Raw genomic sequence first — 15,583 nt, 5'->3', positions numbered from 1 at the left:
CAATATATACAAAGAAGAACAAACAAGATCGGGAAATTATCTTTTATTCCCACAGTTACCAGGCACTGATTTACATAGACAATAAAAATGGTCCCTCTTCAGCTCCAAAAGATTTGCAGTGAGTATAATCATACAGCACTGGAAGCCATTCAGCCCATCAGATCTATGCCCGCACTGTCCAATTAGCCCCATATCTTTAGCTCTGCAAACATTATCCATTTTAAAGTATTTATCCAACATGTAAGTTCTATTAAATCTGCTTTATATTAAATGTGGTGGATGGTGGCAAGTTTCTGAGTGTTGTTGGAGCTGCACCCATCCAGGCAAGTGAAGAGCATTCCATTACACTTCCAACTTGTGCCTTGTAAATGGTGGACAGTCTTTAAGGAGTCAGGGGGCGAGTTACTCATCGCAGAATTCCTAGCCTCTGACCTATGTGGCAGGCCAAGTTAAGTTTCTGGTCAATGGTGATCCCCATAATGTTGATGAAGGGGAAAATGCAGCAACGGTAATCCTTTCAAGTGTCAAGGGGAGGTTATCTTTCTTGTTGGAGATGGTCATTGCCTGGCAGTAACCTTTCCCTCGGACATACCACACAAGACAGAGTAACAAGAATGGAAGTGAAACATAAAAATAACAATGTATGCATTTATATCGTAATTTATCATGTTCAATGCCTCAAGGGCTTTACAACATGAATTATTACCAATGTTGAGTGCAGTTCTGTAGGCAAACCACTATTCAGTCTTATTTTAAGCTACAAAATCCCACAGGTCTCACACCTGAAGACCAGATATGAGGTTCTCATGAGTTTGCAGAAATTCATCATAACACTGCCTTCTTTTGGAGAGACACAACGTTCTATTCCTCCAGACTTTAGTCCAGGATTGAATGCGTGGCCTGGATTTTCACTTCTCAGTCATGGTAAAAATGGCGGACGGGGTTCCGAAATTGCAAGTTCCGCCCCCAAACATGGTACTGCTCATGTTCCCAGGGCCAGGAATTGGGGTGGTGCATGGAGGCCATTTAGATTATTAGTTGCCTCCACTGTGCGCAAGTCTGAACATTGTGCACCCCTTTGGATCTGGCCCCAGGATCAGATGCCTTTTAGGGGGAGTTCAAGTTCCTTTGAAATTGTTGAAAGTGTGCAGGAACATTGGAAACCTCTGAACCATCAACCTCATTGGGGCAGCCAACAGACCCGTCAAATCATCGAAAGCGTCAAGAGGATCTGGCAAAAGTACATGTGAATAGGAGCGGTCAAGATGTCTAACCGTTTAAAATTCCTGCCTCTAATTCTCTGAACTAATCGAGTGGAATGTTAAAAATAAAGATTGGACTAGCCCGAGAGTTTCCATTATCGGATTTATGCTGCATGACTGATTTCACAGCCACTCATTATCACAGGTAGCGTGCCAGCCATTTCACTGATAGCTGCCAGTGGGACGATGAATTCCAATGCTTGTTGTTGTAAGGGACTGTGCAGTTCAATGAAATACTTGTTGGTATAAGGTTTTATGCAGTTGAAGGAATGTAAAGGTGGTTATTGCTTTTTTCAGCATAGTGAAGTCTGCACTGGACACTTAGAGCTTTATTGGATAGAGCTTTATTTTGGCCAGGATTTTCCTTTTGGGAGACTAAGGGCACAATTCAGCAGACTGAAGTCCGCTGGACGGTGCGTTCAGTGGGGGATTTCCTCGACGGCTGCAGGTCTCAGAAACATCCCACTATCCAGCAGCCATTTTTTTGGGCCTTAGGGAGTTTCCCCCCATCAAGGCCTCACTTGGGAGATTTTTTGTTGTCATCTTCGCTGACCTTCTGCTTCCTCTGCAGTGGGGAAACGCTTTTCAGGAATGCCAACACCCGGTGGCCACAGATTGAGCTTGGCCATGCCCATCTGGGGTGGCACGGTGTCACAGTGGTTCAATTTCGGCCTTGGGTGACTGTCTGTGGAGTTTGTACGTTCTCCCTGTGTCTGCATGGGTTTCCTCCGGGTACACCGGTTTCCTCCCACAGTCCAAATTTGTGAAGGCTAGGGGAATTGGCCACGATAATTGCCCCTTCGTGTCCAAAGATGTGTAGGTTAGGTGAAGTTATGGGGTTACAAGGATAGTACATAGAGAGTGGGCCTAGGTAGGGTGCTCTTTCAGAGGATCGCTGCAGACTCAATGGGTTGAATGGCTTCCTTCTGCATTGTAGGAATTCCATCACCTTAATGAAACAGCTGGAGTATGAGGGTTTCCAGACTGGCAGCCTGAGTAAGCTCCCAGGTGACCAGAGGCTCTCTGACCATTCAAAGGACACAATAAACGGTCAGCAGTTGAGCAGCCAAGAGCCTGGATGTAGCACCAACATGCTACCGCCATGGTGGTTGTGAGCCAGGCTGATCCCAAGTGGGACATCCCAAGTCCACAGACTTGGCACCAAGCCGTTTCCCGCTACTGCTCCGCGCCCGGGCCATCCTACAGCAAGTCCCGCAATGTTTGAGGCTTTTTGAGAGTTCTGTTAATCTCCCGCTCCCCCTCAGCAGCCAAGGCACCCAATGCCCGCTTGTAAATATTTGTACCAATTTGAGCCCACAAGACCTCCACCTAAGAGGGGGCGGAGCATAGTGGGGTGGGGGGGGGGGGGGGTGGAGCATGAAATGTCCAAGCCGCAAATGATATTTAAATCTATGCAAATGGTGGTTTTGCATGGACCTGCTGGCAGGGGGTGCAAACTTTGATATCACCACCATCAAGGGACCGGAGCATGGCTTCGGAATCAAAACGCATTTTTTCCATTTTGCGTGATTCTCGTTGCCGACATCGCAAAGCTGATAATTCAGCCATTTATCTATACGTGGACCCAGAGGTCTGTCTATGGTGGGTGCTGGCTAAGTTGGCATGGTGAGCAAGAGCAACAGGAAGTGGGTGGGATGGGCATGGGCTGGCATGAGAAGACATGGGGTCTACAAAGTGCCTTGGGTAGGTACAGCACCATAAGCTGGTATGGAGGGGAGAGGGCCATGGAGTGACTTAGATTATCAAGGAGGGGCCACGGGGGCAACTGGGGGGAGCAGTGATGCTCTTTTAACATTTTTGATAACGTGTTTGAGCTCCGATTTCGACCTGCCCACTCTGTATCCTCTTCACTACTTCTGGGTATGCACATCCTGACTTCTAAGATGTAAATCAAACAGCCAGGGTAGCTATTTTTTAAAGTTGGCTTTGCAGAGTGTAGGACCGTCAATATGACGCAAGGCAGGTTGAGGTAACATCAATTAAAGGCTTTATTGAGCAGAACTTGTTCCCCAGCAGCTCGGTTACAGAATGCAGCTGCTGGGGGAAATCAGGGTTCTTATACCGGCATTTCTGGGTGGAGCCCAGTAGGCGGCAGATCCTATCAGGACCTGGTATCCATCTACCAATAGCCTGTCGGCATCGTGGTGTACCGTATTACCCCTAATACATACCACCACATTCACCCCTTGTTGAAAAAGAACCCGGCGGGATGGTGGTTCGCACGGTGGTAGGGGTTTACAGGGTCGGTACTGTGCCGTAACTCTGAACTATAAACAAAATTGTCGCTTTAACTGGGCCAACGGGCCAAACAGGGTCGACATAGTTTATAGTTATGGCACAATCTACAATAATGCTGCTTTTACCGGGCAACACGGGCCAAACAGGGTCGGCATTGTGCCAGAACTAGAAACTATACTCAATAATGCCACTTTTACCGGGCTACTGAAACGTTGAGATGAATTAAAGCAATTCGATGAGCCGGGTGGGTGCCCTGGTCGTCCTTTCCGATCGTCTCGGGCATGGTGGTGATGGCGCTGGCTCGAGTCCTGTCGTCTCTGGGAGCGTAACGCTGTCCCCTGTTTCCTTACTCCTGGGCGGGTCTGGGAGAAGAACCGAACCCCCCGGGAAGGGGGTGGTTGCGGGATGAGCCGGCGGGAGTGAGGGGGTGATTGGTGTGTGGAGGGTGTGGGGAGCTCCAGCGGGCGCCAGGTCCCGCAGGGAGACCGTGTCCTGTCGGCCATCGGGGTACGCCATGTAGGCGTATTGCGGGTTCGCGTGAAGGAGATGCACCCTTTCCACCAACGGATCTGACTTGTACGCCCGCACATGTTTCCGGAGCAGGATGGGTCCCGGAGCTGCCAGCCAGAGGAGGACTTCCTAGGGAAAACAAGGAGGTGCTCGTGAGGTGTTTGGTTAGTCGTGGTGCACAGCAGGGACCGGATAGAGTGAAGGGCATCCAGGAGGACTTCCTGCCAGCGGGAAATTGGGAGACTCCTAGACCGGAGGGCCAGTAGGACAGCCTTCCAGACCGTTCCATTCTCCCTTTCTACCTGCCCGTTCCCCCGGGGGTTGTAACTGGTCGTCCTGCTCGAGGCTATGCCCTTGCTGAGCAGGAATTGACGCAGTTCGTCACTCATAAAGGAGGACCCCCTATCGCTAATGGATGTAGGCGGGGAAACCGAACAGTGTAAAAATGGTGCCGAGGGCTTTAATGACCGTGGCCGCGGTCATGTCGGGGCAGGGCGAAAGGGAAACGGGAGTATTCGTCAACGACGTTCAGAAAGTACGTGTTGCGATCGGTGGAGGGGAGGGGGCCTTTGAAATCCAAACTGAGGCGTTCAAAGGGTCGGGAGGCCTTTATCAGGTGTGCTCTATCTGGCCTGAAAAAGTGCAGTTTGCACTCAGCGCAGATCTGGCAGTTCCTGGTGACTGTTCGGACGTCCTCGACAGAGTAAGGGAGGTTGCGGGCCTTGAGGAAGAGGTAGAAACGAGTGACCCCCGGGTGGCAGAGGTCCTCGTGGAGGGCTTGTAGACGGTCCACTTGTACGTTGGCACATGTGCCGCGAGATAGGGCATCGGACGGCTCGTTCAGCTTTCCGGTACGGTACAAGATCTCATAATTGAAGGTGGAGAGTTCGATCGTCCACCGCAAGATCTCGTCATTCTTGATCTTGCCCCGCTGTGCATTATCGAACTTGAAGGCAACCGACCGTTGGTCAGTGAGGAGAGTGAATCTCCTACCGGCCAGGTAATACCTCCAGTGTCGCACAGCTTCCACTAGGAGTGGCGAATTTCTGAAGCGTGGAGGGTTCGGGAGAAGGCGGCCACGGGTCTGCCTGCTTGGTTGAGGGTGGCCGCCAGAGCTACATCTGATGCGTCGCTCTCGACTTGGAAGGGGAGGGACTCGTTGATGGCGCGCATTGTGGCCTTTGCGATATCCGCCTTGATGCGACCGAAGGCCTGGCATGCCTCTGTCGACAGGGGAAAAGTAGTGGACTGGATTAGTGCACGGGCCTCGTCGGCGTATTGGGGAACCCACTGGGGGTAGTAAGAAAAGAAGCCCAGGCAGCGTTTCAGGGCTTTGGCACAATGGGGGAGAGGGAACTCCATGAGGGGGCGCATGTGTTCAGGGTCGGGGCCTATCACTCCATTACGCACTACGTAGCCCAGGATGGCTAGATGGTCGGTGCTGAACACGCATCTTTCCCTGTTGTAAGTGAGGTTGAAGGCGTTAGTGTCTGGAGGAATTTGCAGAGGTTGGCGTCGTGGTCCTGCTGGTCGTGGCCGCAGATGGTGACGTTGTCGAGATACGGGAACGTGGCCCGTAAACCGTGCTGGTCAACCATTCGGTCCATCTCTCGTTGGAAGACCGAGACTCCGTTCGTGACGCCAAATGGAACCCTTAAAAAGTGGTATAGCCGCCCGTCTGCTTCGAAGGCAGTATACTTGCGGTCACCGGGGCGAATGGGGAGCTGGTGGTAGGCGGACTCGAGGTCCACGGTGGAAAAAACCTTGTACTGTGCAATCCGATTGACCATGTCGGATATGCGGGGGAGAGGGTACGTATCTAGCTGAGTGTACCTGTTGATGGTCTGACTATAGTCGATGACCATCCTCTGTTTCTCCCCGGTTTTAACGACTACCACCTGGGCTCTCCAGGGACTGTTGCTAGCCTGGATGATGCCTTCCTGGACTTCAGACCGGATGAATGCTCGGTCCTGGGCGCTGTACCGTCTGCTCCTAGTGGCGACGGGCTTGCAATCCGGGGTACGGTTCGCAAACAAGGAAGGCGGTTCAACCTTGAGGGTCGCGAGGCCGCAGACAGTCAGTGGGGGTGTAGGGCCGCCAAATTTAAATGTTAAACTCTGGAGGTTGCATTGGAAGTCCAACCCTAGGAATGTAGGTGCACAGAGATAGGGGAGGACATACAGCCGGTAATTTTTGAACTCCTTCCCCTGCACCGTTAGGTTAGCGATGCAGAACCCTTTGATCTCAACGGAGTGAGACCCCGCCGCCAGGAAAATGTTCTGGGAGCTTGGACGAATTACGAGGGAACAGCGTCTTACCGTGTCCGGATGAATGAAACTCTCCGTGCTCCCAGAGTCGATAATACACGGCGCCTCATACCCATTCACCAGGACTGTAGTCGTTGCTGTCTGGAGCGTCCGGGGCCACGACTGGTCCAGGGTCATCGATGCCAAGCGTGGTTGTCGCAGTAGATCATAGTTGTCAGGCAGTATGGGGCCGTCTGTGTCGGGGTCCTTTCCTGTCAGCCAAGATGGCGGCGTCCACGGATCGCACGCGGTCGGGGGTGGACAAAATGGCGGCGCCCATCTCTCCCTCGTGGCGTCCGGGGCCCAAAATGGCGGCGTCCGTTGGCCGCACGTGGATCGCTGGGAGGGCTGGGTCTGCGGTCCCGTTTCTTCCATGGAGATAGCGGCGACCCCGCGGGACTGGCACACCGCTGCGTAGTGGCCCTTTTTGTCGCAGCTTTTGCAGGTAGCCGAGCGGGCCGGGCAGCGCTGCCGGGGGTGTTTCGGTTGGCCGCAAAAATAGCAGCGGGGCCCCCGCGGTTGGTCTGGTGTTTTGGCCGCGCAGGTGGGGGGGGGGGGTGCCAGAGAGTCGATCGCAGCGTGGGCCCACGGAGCCCAAGGGGCTGCAGTGTGGTCGGGGGCGTAGGTGCGGGCGTTACGCAAGGCCACATCGAGGGATGCCGCCAGGGCCTGAGCTTCTATGAGACCCAGAGATTCTTTCTCCAGAAGCCTCGGGCGGATCTGGGATGAAGCCAAACCTGCCACATACGCATCGCGGACCAGGAGCTCGGTGTGTTCATTCGCCATTACCGCCGGGCAGTAGCAGTTTCTTCCCAGGATCTGCAGGGCGTTATAGAACTCGTCCAGCGATTCTCCGGGAAATTGTCGTCGTGTGGCGAGCTGGTAGCGTGCAAAAACCTGGTTGGTGGGCCAGATGTAGATGTCTTTCAGTGCGGCGATGGCATCGGGGAAATCGTCCTCGATGAGCGAGTAGACGTCGGGACTCACCCTGGAATAGAGGACCTGCATCTTCTGTTCATCCGCTGGTTTGCCGGGGATAGCCCTCAAAACACTCCAGCCAATGTTTAAAGATAGAGGTCGAGTTAGCTGCTTGGGGTGCGATTCGCAGGCACTCCGGGGTGATGCGGAGCACCATATTCCTACATCGTTTTTTATTTAAGTCTGCTCAATAAATTGTAGGACCGTCAATATGAGGCAAGGCAGGTTGAGGGAACATCAATTAAAGGCTTTATTGAGCAGAACTTGTTCCCCAGCAGCTCGGTTACAGAATGCAGCTGCTGGGGGAAATCCGGGTTCTTATACCGGCATTTCTGGGTGGAGTCCAGTAGGCGGCAGATCCTATCAGGACCCGGTATCCATCTACCAATAGCCTGTCGGCATCGTGGTGTACCGTATTACCCCTAATACATACCACCACACAGAGCTGTCGATTCTTCCAACTCTGTGCAACCAACTTGCAGATGAAAATCCAGACCTATGTGCTCATTTTTAACACATCAAGTACAGCCGGAATATAACTTTAACCCAACTGGACTAATGGCTGGGGGTTCAGATTAGGAACCAGTCCCACACCGTGTCCGATTTCATACTCCATCGACTCCCTGGGAGACTAAAACCGGACTGGGTGTAAATCGGGGGTCAGACCCCAACCTGGTCTAGTCTCACCTGGTGGGTTAGATTAATATCGGTGCTAAATATCTTTCAATGCAACAGTTGTGATGTGTAACAATATGGTGATGTCCTGATACTTGGCATTTTTGACCACCTGCTTGGCCCGAGAGTATTCAGAAGGAGCTGGCAGCTCTTCCATTTTTAATATAAGGGTCGATGCAGAAAATTGATAACAAGCGATGGTTGTGAAATTGGAGCTCACATAAAACAAAGAGAGAGAGAGGAAAAAAACGATACATGCACCACTGGTTAGCTTGTTGGTCTGTGAGTTGATCAAGAGATCTGAACTCAATCAACAACAGTGGCCTTTCCTTACTGTACAATTAAGCCTGACACCTCACTGTATCGATGCCAAGGGCATTGAGAAGTGCTGTTGTAAGCCATTTGTATCCTGCTCCAGCTTGCTGACCTTGAGCCAGTGCAATTAAACCAGGATGTAACAGTGTCATGTCAAGCGCAAAATCTCAATGACATCTTCGTCAGGGTTGATCACTGAAGCAGGTTATGACAGGTGAAAGCTGGCATTAGCTCTGCATGGATGCACGGAGGGGAGGAAGGTGTTTATAGTTATGATGTTGCAACCATCCTGATACAGGGCAGGATCATTGGATCAGCTGGCCGTTTCCTGCCCACCAATTTTGTATATTTGTAAGCACAAGTTATTGTATTCGCCCGAGGCTAGGAGAGCCTTGAGGAAGAACAGGTTACCACTCAAAGCCAACAAGCCTGATGAAAATCAAATGTGCTGCTTGCACTATAGTGTCTTGGCTGTACAAATCCCCTCTGAACCTGAGTGAACCAGTCCTGCCTTGTATAGCTGGGTTTGCATTGAGAGATCTGGAATGTTGCTGAAACTGGGAGAACCAAGGAAATGATAATAATAATCGCTTATTGTAATAATGGAATTCCTTCAAGTTCCACAGCCCTGGTCACAACACCAGTGGGCCCCAAAGCACTGCACAGTCACTGTAGGAAATACAGCCGCCAATTTTCACGCAGCGATGGTCGCCTTAAAGAACAATGCGATAACAAGCAAATGATCTGTTTTTTCATGATGCTGGCTGAGAGATATAATTTTGGGCCAGGGAACGGGGGTCAACTCCCCAGCTTTCTTAAGACAGACAAGGGGCACTATTTAACGGAAAAATTTCAAAAGCCCGATCTAACCAAATGGGAACAGAGTCCCATAGTGAGCGTGTTCAGCCGCCTGTTTCCTGGCCCTCGCAGCGGCGGGAAACATCCCGCTATCGAACGCCCCTCCAGTTAGATGCGGGGCCTCAGCAGGGAACGCGTGCCCGAGGCCGCACTCAACCCCGTTTTCTATACCTATTTAAAAAAGGTGAAGGTAGCACAATGGAGGTTGAGGTGACCGAGGGAGGGGAGTAGCCATCTTCGAAATCAGGCAATCAGCCCTGGGGCACTGGAGATACTGCCCCAGTGTTCGGGTAGGGGGTGGGGCGGGGGGGCAACAGGCACCCTGCCTCGGATTGTGCATACCCATTTTGCTGGGGCAACTTCAGCTGCTGCCCGTCCATACCTCTGAACACGCCCAGGACAGAGCCCTGTCCGTGGTGATATGGTGAAACATTGTAAACTCCTCTGACTGTGGCGGCCTCTGGCTGCACAGCTGAAGGCTATTGTCAATGGGGAATTGGCATTGCTAGTTATAGGAGTACTTCACAGCTCTCAAGCGGACTCCTGTGGGTAGATGTGCCATGTCACTGGCGAGTGTTACTGCGTGGCATCCCAACCAGACTGTGAGGCCTGGACACTTGGTCTGAACACTGGGAGGTGTCAACACCGCAGAGGCAGCAGCCAACAACCAAACACCCAGAGAGCTGGGCTGCAGCACTGGGGATATCCCCGCACCCAGAAGGTGGGTGTGTGGATCGGGGAGGGAACCCGAGCTTGGTCCAAGTAATGTGCCTGGCAGGGATCTGTGGTCTGTGATCTGGTGCCCAGACGCTGCGGCCGTTGGTGTGTGTGCAAGGCAGTGTCCCCCCAGCACAACCGGCTTGTTGGATGACACCCTGAGAGATGGCAGGGAGTGCAAGAGTGGGGGATACTTGGGGGGACCCGAGGGTGCCAGGGTGGAAGCCCTAACCAATTGTTGGTCTCTCACTCTCTCCAATTGCTTGCAGGTATCACATCATGGATGGTATTGTGGACCCCACAGCAGCTGCCCTCTCGGTGCTGGTGGCAGGCCAGGAGGCCAGACACTGGAGAAGGCTGCGGCAACAACGGCGACGGAGGCCCGAGGCGGCAGCCCATGAGCAGGGGCCCGGCCCATACCCCGAGGACCCGGCTGCCCATCAGGCTGGGCAGGGAAAAAGAGCGGAGGGCAGCAATGAGCCAAGGTGTACAGGCATCGCTGGTCGTTTGAGGAGTTGCCGGACAGTATGTGCCGCAGGAGACTCCGCCTCAACAAGGGGACGTGTGGCACCTGTGCCTTATCCTTGCGGATTTAGCAGCACATGGAGGGGGAGGTTGCCCACTCCCATGGCCATTAAGGGCACCGCAGCCGTGAACGTCTATGTTGACAATATAAACTTTGATCTGGACCAATCCCATCAAGATGGCCGGGCTGCCGGATTCTCCATCATCACCGGGATAGCTCCGGTCCAGGGAGACCCACATCCTCACCTGGTTCTCAAAGGATGTTGCTCAGTCTGTCATCTCCCCCTCACCCCCCCTTCCCTGATAGGGCACTCACCTAACACTTGTATGCGGTATGCCTCGGCAGGGGCTGGGGGGGAGGGGGGGGGGGGGGGGGGGCTGGTGGAGGCAAATCTAGTACCACCGTGCCCGGGACGGGCAGACCGGCCGTAGTGCGGAATAATGCGACAGAGGTTTCACATGTTGTGTATTAATGGTGTACAGTCATTACCCGAATTGTCCCGAGCTACCAATGGTGCCGCCACCCCGCTCTCCACCCCTGAACTCCACCATGGCTTCTCAGTGACCCTCAAACTGCTTAGCCCTTCGTGCTCTGCTGCTACATCTAGGTGTGTCCCCAGGATGCACATCATCGGACGTGGAGGCAGCCTGCTGCTTATCGGGCCCCGTGGCCTTTGAAGCCCCTCGTGTGCACCCTCAGGAGGGCCCGGCTACCTTGCCGTGTCACCCTGTTCCGCCCGCTGACCCCAAGATGCGCCGTTGTCAGCAGGGGGGTACTTGGGAGAGCCGGTGACTGCCATTGTCTCCCTGGTGGGAGGCTCTGGATCAGTTTCTGGAGCTCCCTCCTCCCAGGCGGTGTCTGTAGGGCTCTGGGGGTCACCTTGAGATGGAGGGGCAGCTGGAGTGAGCATCAGTGACTCCTGCATGATCTAGCCTTGCCAGCCCTGCCTGCTCCCCCATTTTTTGCACCATGGTGTCAACACCCCCCTCATCTCGGCAATGCCCACCTGAGACAGGGATATGTTCCTCAGTGCCTCTGCAAGGTCGACCTGCGTCAGGAACACATCCCCCCCAGCGATTCGGACGTGCTTCCGAGGCCCTCAGCCATGGCCGTCACTGACTGAGCAAAGCCTTGGACTCATGGTGCTGATGTTGTGCTGCAGGCTTTCCACTGCGGTCGCCACCCGAGCAGTGTTGGCCTTGGTGCCACGCATTGCCGGTGCCACCATCCTCACCTGTAGCCTCCAGGACTCCTCCAATCGGCTATGAAACTGCTGGAGTGTCGCTGACATCCCCTCTGAATCTCATAGCCACACCCTACTGTCTGCATCAGCTCCGGGATAACCGTGTCCAGAGGCTCAGCATCCTGGGACCCAGCTGGGTCCTGGGATCCTGCAGACCCCCGACTGCCGTCACCCCGGACCATTGGGGGGGCAAGATCTAGATTGCTACGTCTTGCGCGATCTCGTTTGATCTGGCAAGGTGCTCCGAGAGTTGCAGAGCTTTGACGGCCTCGTTGCATCACTGAGTCGGGTTCAACGAGGCCATTCGATTATGGAATTCAGAGTGGAGATAGAGTGGCAGAAAGGACCACGGGGAGGCCAATGCAGTATGGTATGTAGCTGATTCTCTCACGTGTACAATATGAATATTGGGACAGGCAATTTAACAATAATTGTATCGGCCCTCAAATCCCAAACCAATGATAGCTGCTCACAAAGAGCGCTAACTGTCCAATTAAATCAGCATAAACATATGTTGTAGGCCACAGATTCACTGTTGGATTGTGGTGCTGCCTGTTGCAAGTGTTCATCTATTGTATCCAAATGTGATGAAAGTAGAGCTGACTGAATCATTGGTTGGGAGTAAAAGCTCTCAGGATAAAGGAGGAAATGCTGAATTAGATCATCAATTGGCTACATAATCATAAACAGGGGTAATGATCCATGATAATAGCTCTAATTGGACAACTATGGAATACCAGGAGTCAATCTTGGGGCCCCGGTTCACAACATTTTAAGGTGACCCAGGGTCCTAATTGCCCAAATGGTCCTGATCATGCAGTCTTATGGGGATCCTGCAGATGAGAATGAATTGGCTGGGTGGTAAATTGTCGAGGATAAACTTGCCTCTAGTTGAATGTTGTTTTCTCTGTTAAAGTGGTTTCCTGGTCGACAAATGAACATGTCCACAGTGTCCAATATCATTCAGTCTACATTGCTTTAAATGACACACTAGAGATAGTTGCTGGGTAGCAGAATCATGTTCATGGAAACTGCATTCTTTATACAGAAAGAAAATCTGCTTCCATTTCTATCTTGTGAATGTGACTTACTTGGGATACGGAAGATTTCAACCGGCCAGTGGTGGATCCTCAAGTGTTTGTTCTCAACTCATAAACCCAGACGACCACTTGATCTTTTGATGGCGGGGGTATGGAGTGCGTGTGTGAGAGAGGTGGGGAAGATTATTTCCTCTTCTCACCTATCCTTCATTTGTCACACCGAAAGAAAGGATTTCCTTTCCCCACCTCCTAAAGGGGAGGTGATGGTGTAGCAGTGGTGGCACTGGACTAGTAACTCAGAGACCAGGGAAATGCTCTGGGGTCCTGGATTCGAATCATAGAATCAAATGAATCATTACAGTGCAGAAGGAGACCATTCAGCCCATGGAGTCTGCACCGATCCGCCAAAAGAACACTCTACCTAGGCCAACTCCCCAGCCCAACCCCCCCACTATCTCCATAATCAAACTTGCATATCCCTGGGCATTAAGTGGAAATTTAGCCAATCTACCTAACATGCACATCTTTGGACTGTGGGAGAAAACAAGAGCACCCGGAGGAAACCCATGGGGAGAACTTGCCAACTCCACACAGTCACCCAAGACCGGAATTGAACCCGGATCCCTGGTGCTGTGAGGCAGCAGTGCCAACCACAATGCCACCGTACCACCCTGAATCCCACCATCACAGGTTGTGGAATTAGAATTATTTTTAAATGTGGAATCAAGAGTCTAATACTGACCATAAAACCATTACAGACTGTCACAAAACCCCATCTTGTTCACTAATATTCGTTAGGGAAGGAAATCTGCCGTCCTTACCTGGTTCATAGATACTTAGATCCATAGAAGATAGGAGCTGGAGGAGTCCTTTTGGCCCTTCGTGTCTGCTCCGCCATTCATCACGATCATGGCTGATCATCCAACTCAATAGCCTAATCCTGCTTTCTCCCCATAGCCTTTGATCCCATTCTCCCCAAGTGCTATATCCAGCTGCCTCTTGAATATATTCATATTTCATAGATTTCACAGTGCAGAAGGAGGCCATTCGGCCCATCTAGTCTGCACCGGCTCTTGGAAAGAGCACCCCGCCCAAAGCCCACACCTCCACCCTATCCCCATAACCCAGTAACCCCACCCAACACTAAGGGCAATTTTGGACACTTAAGGGCAATTTATCATGGCCAATCCACCTGACCTGCACATCTTTGGACTGTGGGAGGAAGCCGGAGCACCCGGAGGAGGAAACCCACACACACACGGGGAGGATGTGCAGACTCCACACAGACAGTGACCCAAGCCGGGTCATGTATTCTTGCCTACATGTGACTCCTGACCCACACCAATGTGGTTGACTTTTAAATGCCCTCTGAAATAGCCCAGCAAGCCGCTCAGTTCACGGGCAAGTGCTGGACAATATATGCCGGCCTTGCCAATGGTGTCCACATCCCATGAGAGAATAAAGAAAAGCCTATGGGGAGAAATTAGTCCCTCACCCATGGAATACGTAGAATCCCCACAGTGCAGAAGCAGGCCATTCAGCCCCTCGGGTCTGCACCGACCCTCCAAAAGAGCACCCTACCTAGGCCCATTCCCCTTTCCTATCCCCATATCCCTCTACACGGATCGTAGCCAATCCACCTAACCTGCCCACCTGTGGGAGGAAACCGGAGCACCCGGAGGAAACTCTCGCGGACACGGGGAGAAGGCGCAGACTCCACACTGACGGTCACCCAAGGCTGGAATTGAGCCCGAGTCCCTGGCGCTGTGAGGCAGCAGTGCCAACCACTGTGCCAACCATTGGGAAACTTCTCCTCACCTCTTCTCTAAACAACATGGGAGATAATTTACTCTCTCACCTGGGGGCACTCTTTCCTCTGAATGTTATTTCTAGTGCAAAGTTAGCCAGCGACTGCCGTCTCACATTTGCTTACAATGTCACCACATATATACAGAAATCTAATTATCCCAGTGATGCTTCTTTATTGTTTCCAAAGACTTACACTTATTTCATGTTTTTCGTCACCTCACGACAGCTCAAAGTGCTTCAAGGCAAATTTTGAACTGGAGTCAGATAAAATGAGGCAAGGGGTTTACACAGCAAGATCCCACAAACAGACTGTGACAATGACCGGGCAATCTGCTTCAGTTATGCTAGTTGAAGATCAATATTGGCCAAGAGAGCAAGCAGAACCCTTCTTCTTTGAACAGTGCCATATTGGATCTTCACGTTCATGCGAGAGGCCAAGTGGGACCTCGGTTCAACGTCCCACCAAAAGATGGCACTTCTGAGAATGCAGCACTTCCTCGGTGCGGCGCCAAACGTGTCAGCCTGGATCATGTCTCAAGCCGCCAGGGTGTCTCCGGGGCAAGTCCTCTTCAGTCAGTGAGAGCAGACGGTGATTGGGATAAACACTGCTGGCAAGGACATTCCGTGCAGTTTCATGCATGACGGTTCCACTGGAGGACTAGTAATCATCATATGCCCATTGCAAGTTTGATCCTCGTGGGCTGATTTACTGGTAATCAAGAGCTTAACTGGTACTTAACCATTTGATACCAATTTGATTTAAACGCAGATCTGGACCTAAATGTATACTTTCCATCTGAAACAACCTTAGGAGTTGCTGATCATATGGAGGTGTTAATGTAGAAGATAATTCCAATATGTCCACATCATGGACAAGACAATTCTAATATGTGCACATCGTGGACAAACTATAGACCTTTTCTGTATGTTTTAAGCTCCCCTCTCATGTGCTTGCAACAACTGAATAAGCGCTGCAAAAATTCAGAAGTCCCAGTTCTTGATCAATCTTCTTTGTGTAGCTTTAAATATCTCCCTGCGTGCGACCAATAGGTCAAAAATAATGGAATGGAAACATTGAAACTGTG

At 51.9% G+C, this 15,583-nt stretch overlaps 1 protein-coding gene across 2 annotated transcripts in view; it reads right to left on the bottom strand.

Annotated features, from left to right (window-relative positions):
* The window catches only part of LOC140398595 (SH3 and cysteine-rich domain-containing protein 2-like), a 126,151-nt gene that overhangs the window by 53,585 nt on the left and 56,983 nt on the right, over positions 1-15,583 (bottom strand). The gene's annotated exons all lie outside the window — the stretch shown is intronic.

This window comes from Scyliorhinus torazame, chromosome 21, assembly GCF_047496885.1.
Source record: "Scyliorhinus torazame isolate Kashiwa2021f chromosome 21, sScyTor2.1, whole genome shotgun sequence".
Classification (NCBI taxonomy): Eukaryota; Metazoa; Chordata; class Chondrichthyes; order Carcharhiniformes; family Scyliorhinidae; genus Scyliorhinus; species Scyliorhinus torazame.
This window is presented reverse-complemented; position numbering and strand designations above follow the sequence as displayed.